The sequence below is a fragment of the Gastrolobium bilobum genome, unplaced genomic scaffold, assembly GCF_033153095.1.
Source record: "Gastrolobium bilobum isolate Gb01-03AN ecotype WA unplaced genomic scaffold, APGP_CSIRO_Gbil_v1 utg12459, whole genome shotgun sequence".
Lineage (NCBI taxonomy): Eukaryota > Viridiplantae > Streptophyta > Magnoliopsida > Fabales > Fabaceae > Gastrolobium > Gastrolobium bilobum.
This window is the reverse complement of record NW_026895767.1, coordinates 114732-130570: the sequence shown is the minus strand read 5'-3', so window position 1 is coordinate 130570 and position 15839 is coordinate 114732. Positions and strand designations below refer to the sequence as shown.

The following is a 15839-nucleotide window of genomic DNA, read 5'->3' as shown; positions in this document are numbered from 1 at the left end:
TGGATGTTGCTACCGGCGAAGTTATTCATGCCCATGTAATAAACTTAATGCTTAATAATTCACTCCCCTTGATTCATTCCTAACCTAACTAATTTTATTTTTTATGTATATATACGTGTCATGTTCATATAATCATTTTATACACAACACCACCTCCAAAAATCTAATATTACAGCAACAAGTGATAACTTACTTTCTTTTTTGGATATAAGAGGAAAACAAAAATGAAACCTACAAAGGATTGCGGACCTGAGGAGTAATCCCCGTGAGGTCTTTCAAAACAAGACTACTGCACTCCTGAGGAGGGTTGAAAAAGATATGAGTTTCCCAATCTTCACTAGAAGAATGATTAGCCATCCAGTCCGCCCCTGCATTCCCCTCCCTAAGGGTGTGGTTGATAGACCCTTGTAAAGACTGACTAAGAAGAGCTAATATATTGCTCACCATATTAGAACAGGGGTGATAGGCTATATAGCACCGATATTGATACGAGACACGTGACATGATATGAGTTATGACATGACACTCCGACATGTTAATTCTAAAAAATGTTAGATTTTGACAAGTTAAGACACTTTTTGATATTAAATAATATTTTTAATTTATGTAGTGTATATTATATTTAATATTCAATAATTTAACAAAAAAAATGAAACTAAACTTATAATATTTATCAATCTTGCAAAGAAATATAAGATATCTTAAATATTTATATTAAACTCAATAAAATGGTAATCGTAATAAAACGAATTAATAGTTGGAACTAAAAACTTAATGTAACACAACCTTTGAACCTTTTTTTGAATTTTTATAACGCGTGTTGGAGTGTCAGAGTGTCGGAGTGTCGAAGAGTGTCAAACACGACACGTCAGGATTTTTGAAATGTCGTACTTCGTAGATAATAGGTGCCACAGCCAGAGGATACAAGATTCAACGCTGAGGTAGAGTCACCCTCGAAACAAACTTTCCTATAACCATTTGACCAAGAAACTTGCAGACCAACAAACATACCCCAAAGCTCCACTAACAAAGCATTTCCACAGCCAAGATTCTTCGTGAAACCTACAAGCCAGGTGCCACTACTATCGCGATTAACCCTCCACAACTCATCTTGTTGTCCAAGCCACGACAGGAACCATCCGTATTCACCTTCACCCATTGAAGGGGAGGGAAACACCATTTGACTAAGCTTTCCTATCGCGGTTGGAGATGTAACCTAGCATCGTCAAGAGTATCCTCAGCCACGGGAATACTCAAGACAAAGTTGAAAATACCCCTAGCCACAGATCCCGGGTTAGTCCTCCTGACTGGTAACTTACTTTGTTTACATACACTGCTAAGCTAAGAAGCACGCACATGCATATTTTTGAGAAAAATTAGTGTCAGACACGTGCGGAACACCGATACGAGGTGAACTTTTTGTAACACGCCGTCAATGTTCCGATATATTTTTCAACACGCATCCAAAACGTAGTCAACGTTTTCCAGTACATTTTCTTTAATTCAAATTTTATTTTATTTTATCTTTTTAACTAAACACGAAAAATTAATTTATAAATGGAATATTTTCTATTATGGAATTTGACATGAATAATTAACAAGGTATGAAAAATTATTTTTACTTTATATATATGTTATGGAATTTGAATGTTTGGTTGATTATATGACTTATTATGGAATGCTATATGTATTAAATGTAAACAATATTATATATATTAAAAATATTATTTAATATCAAAACATGTTGTGTCCTGTATGGATATCGGTGTAACATAGCTGCTAAGTATATTGGACCCATATATGATGGGAAAATATCGTTGCTACTTTTGTTTGAAATTCTCACCTAGAACATAACAATAGAGCTCCTATACATAAAAAGATTAAAAAACAAAATGAAAAAAGAGCTCACAATTCAATCTCTACCAATAAAAGTTGCAAGTGAGATTCAATTGCCATACAATAAAAATATTAGTAGACAACGCTATCGAAAGTAAAATTAATTTACTATCGAGGAAGAAATTCGGTTATAAACATTTCATTGATAGAGAATGGTGTGGGATTATTGATAGATTGCTTAGAACATGATTCCTCTGCAAATGATTTTGGACCTATTTCATTGTGCTAGAAAAATGCAGGTTCTTGTGGAGTTGGCAATTCAATGAAATCACTGCTAAGATATGAAACAATTGTTGCCATTGTATTAGGGTCCTGTTGAACATATAATAAACCAATTTGAATGCACTTAATGACTTCAATTTCAGAATAATTTTCCTTAATATATGGGTCCAATATACTTAGCAGTGTTTGATCCTTCCAATGTCTCCAAACCTGTAACAATTTGGCAAATAGAATAACAATATCATTACATACCATTGTGTTTGAATCAATCCAATATACGTTGGATATATGTCATATAAGCATTAATGTAAGGAAACAAAATGTTAGATTATTATACTCACGTAACTCAAGAGGCCACCAGCAACACTGTGTGATTCATATGAACCTATATTCTTTTCTCCAGTAATAATCTCTAAAACCATGACTCCAAAACTAAATACATCTGATTTCTCAGAAAACTGCCCGAGCATTGCGTATTCTGAAGACATATAACCACTATAAAATAAAATAAAATAAATCCATAAATTTTGTTAAAACATACCTTTTGAAGAGGTGAGAAAGGAAAGGAAGAGGATGAACAATATCAAAACTTACAATGTTCCAATAATTCTATTTGTACTTCCGTGGTCTTCATTTATTTCAACAATTCTAGCCAAACCAAAATCAGAAATTTTTGGAATCATATTTCCATCTAATAGAACGTTACTAGGTTTCAGGTCACGAAGTATAACTGTGAGTCGAGAATGTTCATGTAAATTATGAATTCCTTGAGCAACTCCTCGTATAATATTATAACGTTCAAACCAGCTTAACAACTTTTGCCTCTGAGAATCTACAAAATTGGTTAGGTGAAACATGTAAGAGTTAAACACATTTAGTAATCAGTAAATTAAATTGCATCAAGTTCATATAAAAGCGCATATACATAATGCATGAATCTAAATAATAATTAATTGAATAGTTTAAGGTAAAAAGCGTCAAACCAAATAAAAAGTAGTCAAGGCTCTTCTTGGGCACATATTCGTAAATAAGCATTTTTTCTTGTGCATCAACACAAAAGCCAACGAGTTCCACTATATTTCTATGTTGAAGCTTCGCTATCAATAAAGCTTCATTCTTGAACTCATTAACACCTTGCTTAGAACTTCTTGAGTCTCTTTACGGCTATTTGTCGTCCATCAAGAAAAATGCCCTAAAAGTATAAACTAATTTAAGGGAAAAATTAGAATATAAAAACAAATTTTATCACATTTCCTAACCTTGTAAACTTCTCCAAATCCACCTTTGCCAATCATATTCTCATCTGAAAAGTTATTGGTTGCTGCTGCAATCACAGCCAAATCGAATTGCAACTGCTCCAGAGTGGCACTTTCACGACCAACTAGATCAAACATGATTCAATTGCTAAACTATGTTGTCACACTTCTTGAAGTTTAAGAAGCATAGGTTAAAAATAATAATTATAATACGTACAGTTTTCTCTAAGAATATTCTTATGGCTCTTTCTTGCTTTTCTCTTTAGCATATAGCTGCCAAACAAGAAGAAGAACACCAAAACAAATGTGGACCCAACAATCAATATAGTTGTTCGAGAACAGCCCTTTATTTTTTCTGCACAAAACAATCAACACATATCTTACTCACATTGAGTAGTATAGTTTATGGCAAGTCATGATATGTTGATAACAACATGAATAATCAAACAACAGCGATTTGCTTAACCATTCTAAATTTTATGGTGGAATAAAGAACAACATCAATTCTCGATCATTCTAAATTTTAACAATATCTTCCATTTATAAATTAATGAAAGCATACACAAAAATAAACAACTATAGCTAAAAGATGTAATTAAGTTGACAAACTTTCTATATAGACAAAATTTATCACTGACAAATATATTCTTTATTACTTTATTGTTTATATTCTTTTATTTTTTAATGAATTTAAAACTTTAAAAAAAAATCGGGGGCACAACCCTCGCCATTAAGTGTGCAAAACATAAATAAAATTTTCTAGATCTGCCACTGCATATGGTTGATGCTTTTTGCTCTTAATCATGTTTTTCTCTATTTGTTGTTGTCTTTTTGCTATCATCAAAACTTTTCTTGTATCTATACTCTTCTCCTCCTTTCCTTTCTATATAAGGAGACCTTCCTTATGTGTCTGGACACAAAAAAAAACAAAACAAAACTCTTCCAAGAGTTACAAAAAAGACACTTGGGCTTAATACTAAGCTTGTGTCATAGTAAAAATTCTTTGAGGAAACTTGGGATGTCTCTCCACAACTTGGATCCATACACCAAGTTTTGTCACATTTGAGGTAAGTTTACTTACCTTCTCTTTTAGTTAATATTTTTTTTTTTATTTTAGCACGCTTTTATGCTCTTTATTTGTTTTATTAGGGATTTTCTTATATAGTTTAGAATTTTATTTAGGGGTTAATTTAGCTGTGACGACTTGTTAATCTCATAATTTTTAAAGTCATTTTAGCTGTGACAGCTTCAAGACCCAAACTTATTTAGATTTTTATTATACAAAGATTTATTATTTTGTATTAATTAACTTATTTTTCATAATTAAGGATTAATTTATAATTGTGACAATGTATAAATCTCATAGTATTATGACAGCTTGACGGCCCAAACTTATTTAAGTGGGATACTTTATATTAATTCTCTAATTGTTTTATTTTTTGAGGTCATTTTAGCTATGTCATCTTGGTGACCCAAACTTATCCTTTAAAACTTTCATTGTTTTTTATTTCTTTTAAAAATTTATTTTATTTTAAAAGGATTAGTTGAGTTGAGATAGCTTGTTAATCCTGTGATTATCATTTCAGATTATTTTAGTTATGACATCTTGATGATTCGAAACCTTTAAATCCAAAACTTTCAAATAAATTTCTTTAAAATTATTTTCAAAATTAAAATCAACCAACACACACAAATATTTTATACAAATGACGTAGCTTTTTTTTTGGGTGAAGAAATGACGTAGCTTTGAGTTCTTTATTGCACCGACGGATACGTCGGAGGAAGACTTTTCCCTTCAAGCCCAAAAATAAATTTTTAAAAATTACTTCCCTTTTTCAATACTCAATCTTACTTAATTCTTTTAGGTGAAACAAATATTTAAAATTTTATTAATAGTTCGCACAATTAATTTAACGTAACCTTTTTTCAAAAAGAAAGACGGTGTACATTGCTAACACCTTCTTTACTCGTAATTGACTCCCGAATCTGTTTCTGTTTTCAGTAACCAGTTTTATTAAACAAAAAGGTTTTTCCAAAATAAATGTTGGTGGTGACTCTATTGTTTCTAATTTTCAATTTTTTGCCATCACATTGCGATTCAGTGTGTGTCTGTCTGTCTATATATATGTGTGTGTGTGCGTGCGTGCGTGCGTGTGTGTGTGTATGTGTGTGTGTGGGCTTATCGTTTCTCACGTTGCTTGATATAACTTTATCTCCGGCTACTTAATCATAATCATACAAAGATGAAACAATGGTGATAAAGGAAGAGAGAGAAAAAAGGAATCATAATCATTCAAAGGTGAATCAGTTAATATAAAGAAATAAATAAATAAAATGACGTAGTTTTTGGCTGGACGGAGATAAATATATCTCAAGTAACTTGAGAAATATTTCTCTCTCTCTCTCTCTATATATATATAAGGCAGGATCATTTTACATCGATATAAGAATAATAAATTTTATGCTAAATCTTAACCATTGGTTTTTTGCATCTAACAGTTATAACTTATTGAATAATATTCATTAATTAATTTTTAATTACCAATAAATTATAACCATTAAATGTACAAAAAAACAGCTATTAAGATTTAGTGCAAGACTTATTATTCTTATATAGGTAGAAATAAAAAAAGAAATATCAAAATAATTAGGATAGTTCGAGTTCGATAAATATTCTTATCCCCCGGAACACACACACACACAAAAGATACAATAAGTTATAAATCAAATTAAGTACACGATTTATGGTAATAGTCAACAATAAATCACACATTGATCAATCAAAGGGAGATTCAAGCTTCCTTCTCCTTTCAGGGACTATCCGAAAAGAAAGAGAATTAAATACTTTTTGGTCTCCTTAATATCTAAATAGGACAAATCGTCCGATGGATCTCTTTGATTAGGAACAAAACAATTCTAATCGCATCTTTCTCCTTACTTTATGAAAAATGTTGACCATTTCGTGAAATGCCAGTCCAGATTAAGGTCCTTGCTTTGACTGTATTGTCATCATTCATTTTACCTAGTCTTCAATTTTCATGCTTTTAAACCTTACCTTTTTGTGCGAAATCATTTGATTGTTATGATTATATACAGTGACTTAGTGCATGTTTGGATCCTCTTATTTTTAAGTTAGAAGTTACTTATAAGCATAAGTTAGGCCAAACAGGTTTTGAGAAAAGCTCTTACAACGAAAAGCTCTTTTTTATATAATAAAGAAAAAAACTGAAAACTAAAAGCTCTTAGGAGAAGCTTTTTTTTAAGCTCTTATATGTTTTTTCTTGAATTGTGTGTTTTTTTAAAAATGAAGAGTAATAAAGATAGAGAGAGATAATTTTTTTGAAATATGTGCTTTTAAGTAATTTTAAGCTAAATTTTTTATATAATTTCCAAATAGCTTTTAGTTTTTTTTTTTAGCTTTAACTTATAAGTAGCTTCTAGCTTAAAAACAAGAGGATCCAAACAGGCTCTTTGGATTCTCTTGTTTTTAAGCTAGAAGCTACTTATAAGGTAAAGCTAAAAAAAAGAGCTAAAAAAAAGAAGTTAAAAGCTGTTTGAAAATTACATAAAAATTTTAACTTAAAATTTACTTAAAACTACATATTTCAAGAAGATTATCTCTCTCTATCTTTATCACTTAGAAAAAACACACAATTCAAGAAAAACATATAAGAGCTTAAAAAAAAGCTCCTCCTATAAGCTTTTAGTTTTCAGCTTTTTTCTTCATTATAAAAAAAAAAGAGTTTTTTTTTTATAAGAGCTTTTCCCAAGACCTGTTTGGCCTAACTTATGCTTATAAGTAGTTTCTAACTTTAAAAAACAAAAGATCCAAACAGGCACTTAGAATATTATAAATCTGGAAGCATAAATGTTCTGATAATAATATAGGTAATTACGAATGTTAATGAAACAGCTCCAGATAGTTAAAAACTTCAGTGTATAATTAAAAATACACTGATAGTAGGGCGGTGAAAGGAGAATGGATTTGCGAGAAAGACGACACAGAAGGAAGGGCGGTGAACCGAAATTGAAGCACGGTCATCCGCGAAAACAATTTCACGACACGAAAGTGGGTTTACCGAGTATGCGCGGTTTTTGAAGTTACATCGTGCTGAGAAAGAGAAAAAAAAAACATATGCTGAAAAGAAAAATGTATACTACCAATCTCGTGCAAGGAAGTCCCCCGTTGGATTGGATCAATTTTGAGAGAAAAAAAATCCTATCCAATCCCATCAGTTTTCTTATTTTACCATACAACGGATTTAATTCTAGTTTCAAATTAAATCATGTCCAATTTAATCTACAACATTTTAGATTGTTTTATAAAATAAAGAAAAGATATGAAAATTTAGAGAGATCAATAATACAAGAGATTATCAAAGCCTAATTCTTCAAGAAATTTTACCTGCGGGTCTTGATGAAGAAGGACTAGCTGGCGAGGGTGGCTGAGCTTGGTCACCATCTCTGTAAAATTGGACCAATTCAAACCTGAGATTGCAGCTAGGATATAGAACTCTGCCCCCTATGCTTCCCAAATGAGACCATGGGATTGTTGTTCCAATCACATCTCCCAGACACCCCTTGCAATCATCACTAGACAAATCTTGTGTACACTGAGCAAGACTATAAAGGGTTTGTAAGTCATTCAACTTTAATGATTTTGTTCCACATCTCTTGCCATTGTCCCCTGCTATGACTGCAACTTTTGATAATGCATTCGATACTGCAAAATTGAAGAAGTTTTGCTACTGATTGGGGCTTGAGGTATCGGTGATATTCAACTTGAAAAATATAGGACTTCTGTTCACTACGCTGAAGAAATTCCAATAGGAATAACGAAGCAAACAGTGACTGTACCAAATTATAGCCTCTTGGAACAAGTGGCACTCCGAGGATATTTGATGTGTTGCGTTTAGGACACATTGTTCACAGAGAAGAGAGGGAACGTCACCTCGGCACATGAAGAGGCCAAACACTGTGTCAGCAACATTAACCTTATGAAATCCCTTGCCACTGCTGGCATTGGAAGACAGGTAAGAGAAGAGGGTCTTGAGGTATATTTGGAAAGTGCTGTTTGTAGTGAAGGTTTTGTTACTTGAACAATTGTGTGAAAGATAAACAGGATCTTCTGAAAATCTTGTATCTGCATCTGAAGTATGTGTTACAGGAACAAGCATTGGTGCACGCGTTGATGAGGGAATATGATAGAAACAGGGTCTATCGAAGATAAGAATGAGGGAGAAGAAGTATGAACAGACGAGAAGAGTTTTATTATTTTCATTCAATGCCCTGATTACAAGAATGTTGTCCCTTTTATAGTTCAAGGTTCAACAGAAATACAACAACTCCTCCTTACATGCATCCCATCTCCTAAACACTTATTGGCCGTTTGATGATGTAATTGAATCCTAACTAACTACTTACAACAGAAATGTGCTTTGATCACTTAATACATGAAGTGCATGTTAATCCTAATCATTGAATCTATCTGGCCTTCTACTCATTCTCTTAGTTCTTCTTTCTGCAATGGACTTCTCAACTTCCACTTCCTTAGGAAACACCTCCTCTTCTACACTTTCATGCCAATCTGGATCTGGCTGTACCTTCTTTCCTTCGGCTGATTCTGTTGCTGTTACTGCCTTTGGGCTTTGGTTATTGGACTCAATGCACCTTGGGCCCATATCAATACCTCCTCCATTAAAATCAACCTTGTCTTCAAGGTTGAAAGTAGGATATTGTGTAGAAAACTCAGCAAGAGATTCTCATGTGGCATTCTCCTTTGTCATGCCATGCCACAAAATGTGTATTTGTTGAACTGGAACATCATCTATAGAGATTATGCGAGTATTTAGTATTTTATGGGGTTCCAAAATAGGCAATCCTCCTTGAAATCAATCAGGAAGTGAACATGGAGGATTAGTATGATCTCCTTTGAAAGGCTTCAACAAGGAAACATGAAACGTATGATGAATTTTGGCATGTGGAGGTAAAGCCAATTTATAGGCAACTTTACCTACACGTTTAAGAATCTCAAAGGGACCAAAATATCTTTTGGCTAGCTTGTGAGACAGCCTATTAGCCACTGAAGACTGTCTATAGGGTTGAAGTCTAACCCATACTAAGTCTCCCACCTTATAAAGGACATCTCTCCTATGTTTATCTGCATTCTGTTTCATAATCTCCTGGGAATGCAATAAATTGGCCTTCAGTTTTTGTAAAATAGCTTGCCTATCACCCAATATGTGATCAATCTCATCCAGTGTAGCAGTAGAAGATACATAATTCAAAATAGATGGAGGTTCACGTCCATATACAGCCATAAAAGGAGACATACCAGCTGAACTATGGTAAGTAGTGTTGTAGCAATATTCTGCCCAATGTAGAATCTTGGACCACTTCTTTGGAGTATCAGCAACAAAGCATCGAAGATACTGTTCCAAGATTCGATTAACCACCTCAGATTGACCATCTGATTGGGGGTGGTATGCAGTTGTGTGCTTCAATTGGGTGCCACTGAGTTCAAATAGTTCAGTCCAGAACTTGCTAAGAAATAAAGGATCTCTATCTGAAATAAGAGACCGAGGAATACCATGGAGTTTACATACCATTTGAGAAAACAAGTCAGCAACCTTGCTAGCAGTAAATTTCCTAGGTAATGATCCAAAGTGAGCTTGTTTGGAAAGCCTGTCAACTACCACTAGGATAGTGGTGTAACCATAGGACATTGGAAGACCGATTATAAAATCTAATGATGAATCCTCCCAAATTTGTGTAGGGATGGGAATAGGTTGTAATAAGCCAGCAGGGGCTTGGGTGGAATACTTCATCTGTTGACACACCAAGCAGGAATTAACAAATTCCTTAACAGCCTTTCTTAATCCAGGCCAAGTAAAACTGGTAGAAGTTTTAGCCAAAGTCTTCTGAATTCCAACATGTCCACTAGTCAAAGAAGAATAAGTTTCCTGGAGAACTTGATGTACCAGTGGTGAATTTGGATCCAAGAGTAACTTCCCATTACACAATAACAGTCCCTCTCGAACCTCCAATTCAGGGTGAGCAGTAGGATCTGCAGTCAGCTGCTGATATTTTTGGTGAAAAAAATCATTACACTGGTTCTCTTTTTTTAACTCCTCCAATATGGTAAAATTGATCACAGCCACTGTTTGAAGTGCTAGCATAGAAGGATAACGAGAAAGGGCACCAGCCACTCTATTGTCCTTTCCAGGTTTATATACGATAGAATACTGGAATCCAAGGAGCTTAGCAAGGTAGTATTGCTGTTCCGGGGTCTGAATGACTTGATCTAGCAATGCTCTCAAGCTCTTTTGGTCAGTACGAATTAAAAACTTCCTGCCTAGAAGATATTGTCTCCATTTCTTGACGGATTCAGTAATGGCGTAAAGCTCTCGCACATAGGCTGAAGCTTTCTGCATTCTCAGTGTGAGTTTCTTGCTGAAATAAGAAATAGGATGTTCAGCTTGTAGTAGAACAGCTCCTATTCCAAGGTCCGAAGCATCAGTTTCAATCACAAAATCTTGCTCGAAATTCGGAAGAGCAAGTACTGGTGCTGAGGACATGGCTGTTTTCAAGTGCTCAAAGGCAAATTGAGCAGTCTCTGTCCAGTAGAAGGAAACCTTTTTGAGTAAGTCAGTGAGGGGCGCAGCTATAGCAGGATAATTGCACACAAATCGTCTGTAATAACCCGTGAGGCCCAAAAACCCTCTTAAATGTTTGAGGTTCTTTGGTGTAGGCCAATTCAGCATGTCCTTAACTTTGTTGTCATCCATATGGACTCCTGCAACAGACACTACATGACCAAGATACTCTACCTGATGCTGTGCAAAGGAACATTTGCTTCTCTTGACATAAAACTGATGTTGTTGCAGTGTAGTGAGTACCAATCTCAAATGATGCAAGTGACTATCCATGGATGAGCTATAAATCAATATATCATAAAAAAAAAACAGCAACAAATTTGCGAAGATATGGCTGTAATATCAAGTTCATTGTAGCTTGAAATGTTGATGGGGCATTTGTCAACCCAAAAGGCATAACAAGAAATTCATAATGGCCTTGATGGGTTCTAAAAGCAGTTTTATGAATGTCAGAAGCACATACCCGAATTTGATGATAGCATGCGCGCAAGTCTAGCTTAGAAAATACTTGGGGTCCTCCTAGTTCGTCCATCAACTCGTCTGCTGTAGGAATAGGAAATCTATCCTTGATAGTGATAGAATTGAGAGCTCTATAATCAATATAGAAACGCCGTGTTCCATCTTTCTTCTTAACTAGAAGAACAGGTGAAGAGAAAGGGCTTGTACTATTGCGGATGAACCCCGATTCGAGCATCTGAAGCACCTGTTTCTCAATTTCACTCTTTTGGAAATGAGGTTATCTATAAGGCCTTACATTGATAGGTGGAGCACTTGGTTGCAAATGGATGCCGTGATCTAGTTGCCTATGTGGTGGCAACTCCTTTGGTTCTTGAAAAATGTCATCAAATTGCAGCAGCAAGGACTGCACTTCTGGAACCAAGTCTGGTATTGGAGTAGTAACTTGGTTATCCAGCAAGGTAAGTTGATACAATGAAGCTACCTGATCAGTCTGTTGAATTCTTCTGAATTGATTTATGGAAATCGGGTTGGGTTGCTTATCCCCTTGTAGTTGGATTCTGGTACTGTCCCATGTGAATTCCATAGTCAACTGTTGATAATCCAACATGATAGGACCCAAACCTTGCATCCATTGCACTCCCAATACCATATCAGCCCCTTGAATAGGCAGAACATAGAAATCTACCAAGAATATATGCTGCTGAATCTGGACTGGCACAGCAGAACATAGTCCTTCACATTTCAAGACTTGACCATTGCCCACCATTACATCAAATTGCTTTTCTGTGATCATGGGTAATTTGAGAGTGGAGACCACCTTTGGTTGTAAAAAATTATGGGTGCTTCCCCCATCTACAAGCAAGGTTAACTCAGATTTCCCAATGTAACAAGTGAAGCGTAACGTTTGTGGAACAATGAACCCAGATAAAGCATGGAAACTGATATGGGGTGAATCAATAGGGATGGTTTCTGTCTCAAGTAGTGGTTGGTCTACGGTGTCTAAGGGTGGTGGTTCATGCTCGAGTAATTCATCATCTGGTACAATAAGGAGATGAACTGAAGCTTTGCATTTATGTCCTACAAAATATTTGTCTCCACAATAGAAACAGAGTTTCTTTTCTCTCCGTTCCTGAATCTCACTTTGACTTAAGCGATGGGTGAGTTTATTGGATTGAAAATTGGACGTAGCAGATTTAACAGGTGTAGGATTTACTGGTTGAGTAGTTGGAGTAGGCAACAAGGGTGGATAGGAAGAGTGAAGCTTGGGATATGTGGTTTTGGTTTGGAATTTCAATTCCTGGATTTTGGCCAGTGCTATGGCTTTAGTTAAGGAAGAAGGTTGAAAGGCAGAAACCTCATGTTGAATGTGTGGTAACAGACCCGAAATAAAACAACTGAGAAGAAAGGATTCAGAAAGTCCATTTACTTTGTTTGACAAGGTTTCAAATTCAGTTTGGTACTCCATCACTGAACCTTTTTGCATCAGTTTGGCCAATTTGCCTTGGTAATCTTCAAGCTCCATTGGTCCAAAACGGATTTGAAGGGATTGCAGAAACCCTTCCCAGGATGTTATTGAAGTATTCTTATGTAACCATTTGTACCAAGCCAAAGCTTTCCCATCAAAATAAAATGGAGCCACACGTAATCTTTGTTCTTCAACAATGTCATAAAAATCAAAGAATTGATTTACCTTGAAAATCCAGTCTTGAGGATCATGGGATCCATCATAACGAGGAACCTTGATGCGTAAATTCTTAGCTACTTGAAGCTCTTTAGAACCAGAAGAATGATGCTGTGAAGAAGATGCAGAATGAGAAGACTCACGTTCTCTGTAGTTATCGAAAATCGCATCTAATTTGCATGTGATTTCCTTGTACTGCTTTTGCATCTGCTCCTTGAGAACATCAACATCAGATTGTGTTTGCTCCCAACGATCATCACTCGATTTAGATCGTGTTGCATTCGCCATAGTTCAGGAAGATGAAAGCACCAAATTGATAGAAACAGGGTCTATCGAAGAGAAGAAGGAGGGAGAAGAAGTATGAACAGACGAGAAGAGTTTTATTATTTTCATTCAATGCCCTGATTATAAGCATGTTGTCCCTTTTATAGTTCAAGGTTCAACAGAAATACAACAACAACTCCTCCTTACATGCATCCCATCTCCTAAACACTTATTGGCCGTTTGATGATGTAACTGAATCCTAACTAACTACTTACAACAGAAATGTGCTTTGATCACTTGATACATGAAGTGCATGTTGATCCTAATCATTGAATCTATCTGGCCTTCTACTCATTCTCTTAGTTCTTCTTTCTGCAATGGACTTCTCAACTTCCACTTCCTTAGGAAACACCTCATCTTCTACACTTTCATGCCAATCTGGATCTGGCTGTACCTTCTTTCCTTCGGCTGATTCTGTTGCTGTTACTGCCTTTGGGCTTTGGTTATTGGACTCAATGCACCTTGGGCCCATATCAGAATAGAGGAGAGATAAAAGGGGTACATTTCATACCTAGTATTACAGCTTGGGTTAAGAACTCCACCACCTACCCTTCCATCACAGCATGGTGAAAGTTCCATTATTGCTCCACTAAGACATGTTCTGCAATCATGGAGTGAAAGATATAGTGTGCACTGAGCTAGACAATAAAGGGATTGAAATCCAGACACAATTGCTTCCTTTGTTGCATATTTCTTGTGACCAATTGGAGCAAGAGCTGCTTCATCTGCAGTTTCATTCATGGTCAAAAACAATAAATGCGTGAAGTTTTCAGGGTTTGAGACAATGTCTGTGTTCAATAGGTAAAAACTAGGCCCTGTGGCAAGGGTGGAGAAGAAATAGGTGGTGGAATACCAAACCATGCACTCGTCGTACCAAATCACACCTATTTTGGATAAGCACTCAGAGGAAAGTTTCTGGGTTGCATTTACAACGCACTGTTGACAGAGCTGTGAGGGGATGTCACCACTGCACATGAACAATCCATAGATTGAGTCTCAGGGGTTTTCCCCAGTGAATGTGGTGTTGAAGAATTGCGTGCTGCCAGTGGCGTTTGATGATAAGGAAGAAAGGAGAGTCCAAAGATTCAATTCAAATGAGGTATTGGTTGTGTTTCTTTTGCTGCTGCAATATTGATTTAGATAAAAAAGGTCGTCAAATGCCTCAGTAGTTGAAAAACTGAGTAAGCTAACAAGGATAATGGGGAAGAAAATCTTACAGGAAGCCATGGATGTGTTATTGGGTGTATGTCAATGTAGTAGTTTATGGTTTGTGAAATATTTTTCGTCTCCTCTATTGTGATGGCAAATGGTGTGTGTGTGTGTGTGTACTTGTTGAATTTTGTAGATGTACTTGCGAGTGTAACTTGGTCTGGGTTTGGAATAGCAGAGGCACGGGATGCTACCAAGTCAATGACGAGGTAAGTCAAGCAAGAATAAATGGTAAGGTCATGATGATACTATCATCATGTCCATAGGCAATTAGGCATGCTGGTACTAAAGATAAATAAGCATGTTGATTTGCCCCCTCCCCATCTGATTATTTGTTTTGATTTTGCCGGAATATTGTTTTGCTTTTAATTAATTGTCATAAACAGTGAAGCTTTCTTTTGATTGATTTTTTTTTTTCAGGAAGATGATGTTTCGGTGGCACGAAAAGTGAAAGTTTATCAAGGGAGAAGGAAAATAACAAGAAGTTTTACTAAAAGATTACGAAGGCTGCCGGGAGCAAAGAAAAAACGGATTTTTGACCCTTTTGCCCCTCATTAATTAATTAATAACCAATTTGCCTCTTCCCCAAAACTATCCATCATCCTGCCCCCATTTAGTCGATCAAGTTACACTTTTAATTGACTAAATGTGCAAAATTCAGAAATCAAGAAACACGAATTTTAGTCGACTAAATATTCACCTTGATCGACTACATGTCGAGCACATTTAGTCGACTAAGGCCATTATTTAGTCGACTAAGGCCATTATTTAGTCGACTAAATATCGCAGAAAACCCTATATCCAGACCTCTCTCGGTCTCATTTGCAATATTTTCGAAATCAAAACCCCTCTTTCTCTTGTTTGTCAGCTGTGATGTTTCCAATCACCCTTCCATTTCATCCCACCATCTCCAATGCATAGTAATTGTGAAATCATTGTCATTTCCCTTATTTTCTGATTTGTTTCCCCCAAATCCGAACCCAAAACCCTAAAATCCGATTCCTACCCCCAAATTCGTGTGAAAGATGAGCTCAAGTCCAAACATGTATGTTACCATGATTTACTACTATGATGGAAAGCATTATGAAGGCCCCAACGGTGTTCAATTTGAAGGAAAAACGAAAATGTTGAAGATCA

General features: G+C 35.6%; 1 pseudogene; it reads right to left on the bottom strand.

The window, feature by feature from the left end:
• Positions 1-2121: 2121 nt before the first annotated feature.
• On the bottom strand, positions 2122-14720 carry LOC133295733 (cysteine-rich receptor-like protein kinase 25; annotated as a pseudogene).
• Between the last annotated feature and the right edge of the window lie 1119 nt (positions 14721-15839).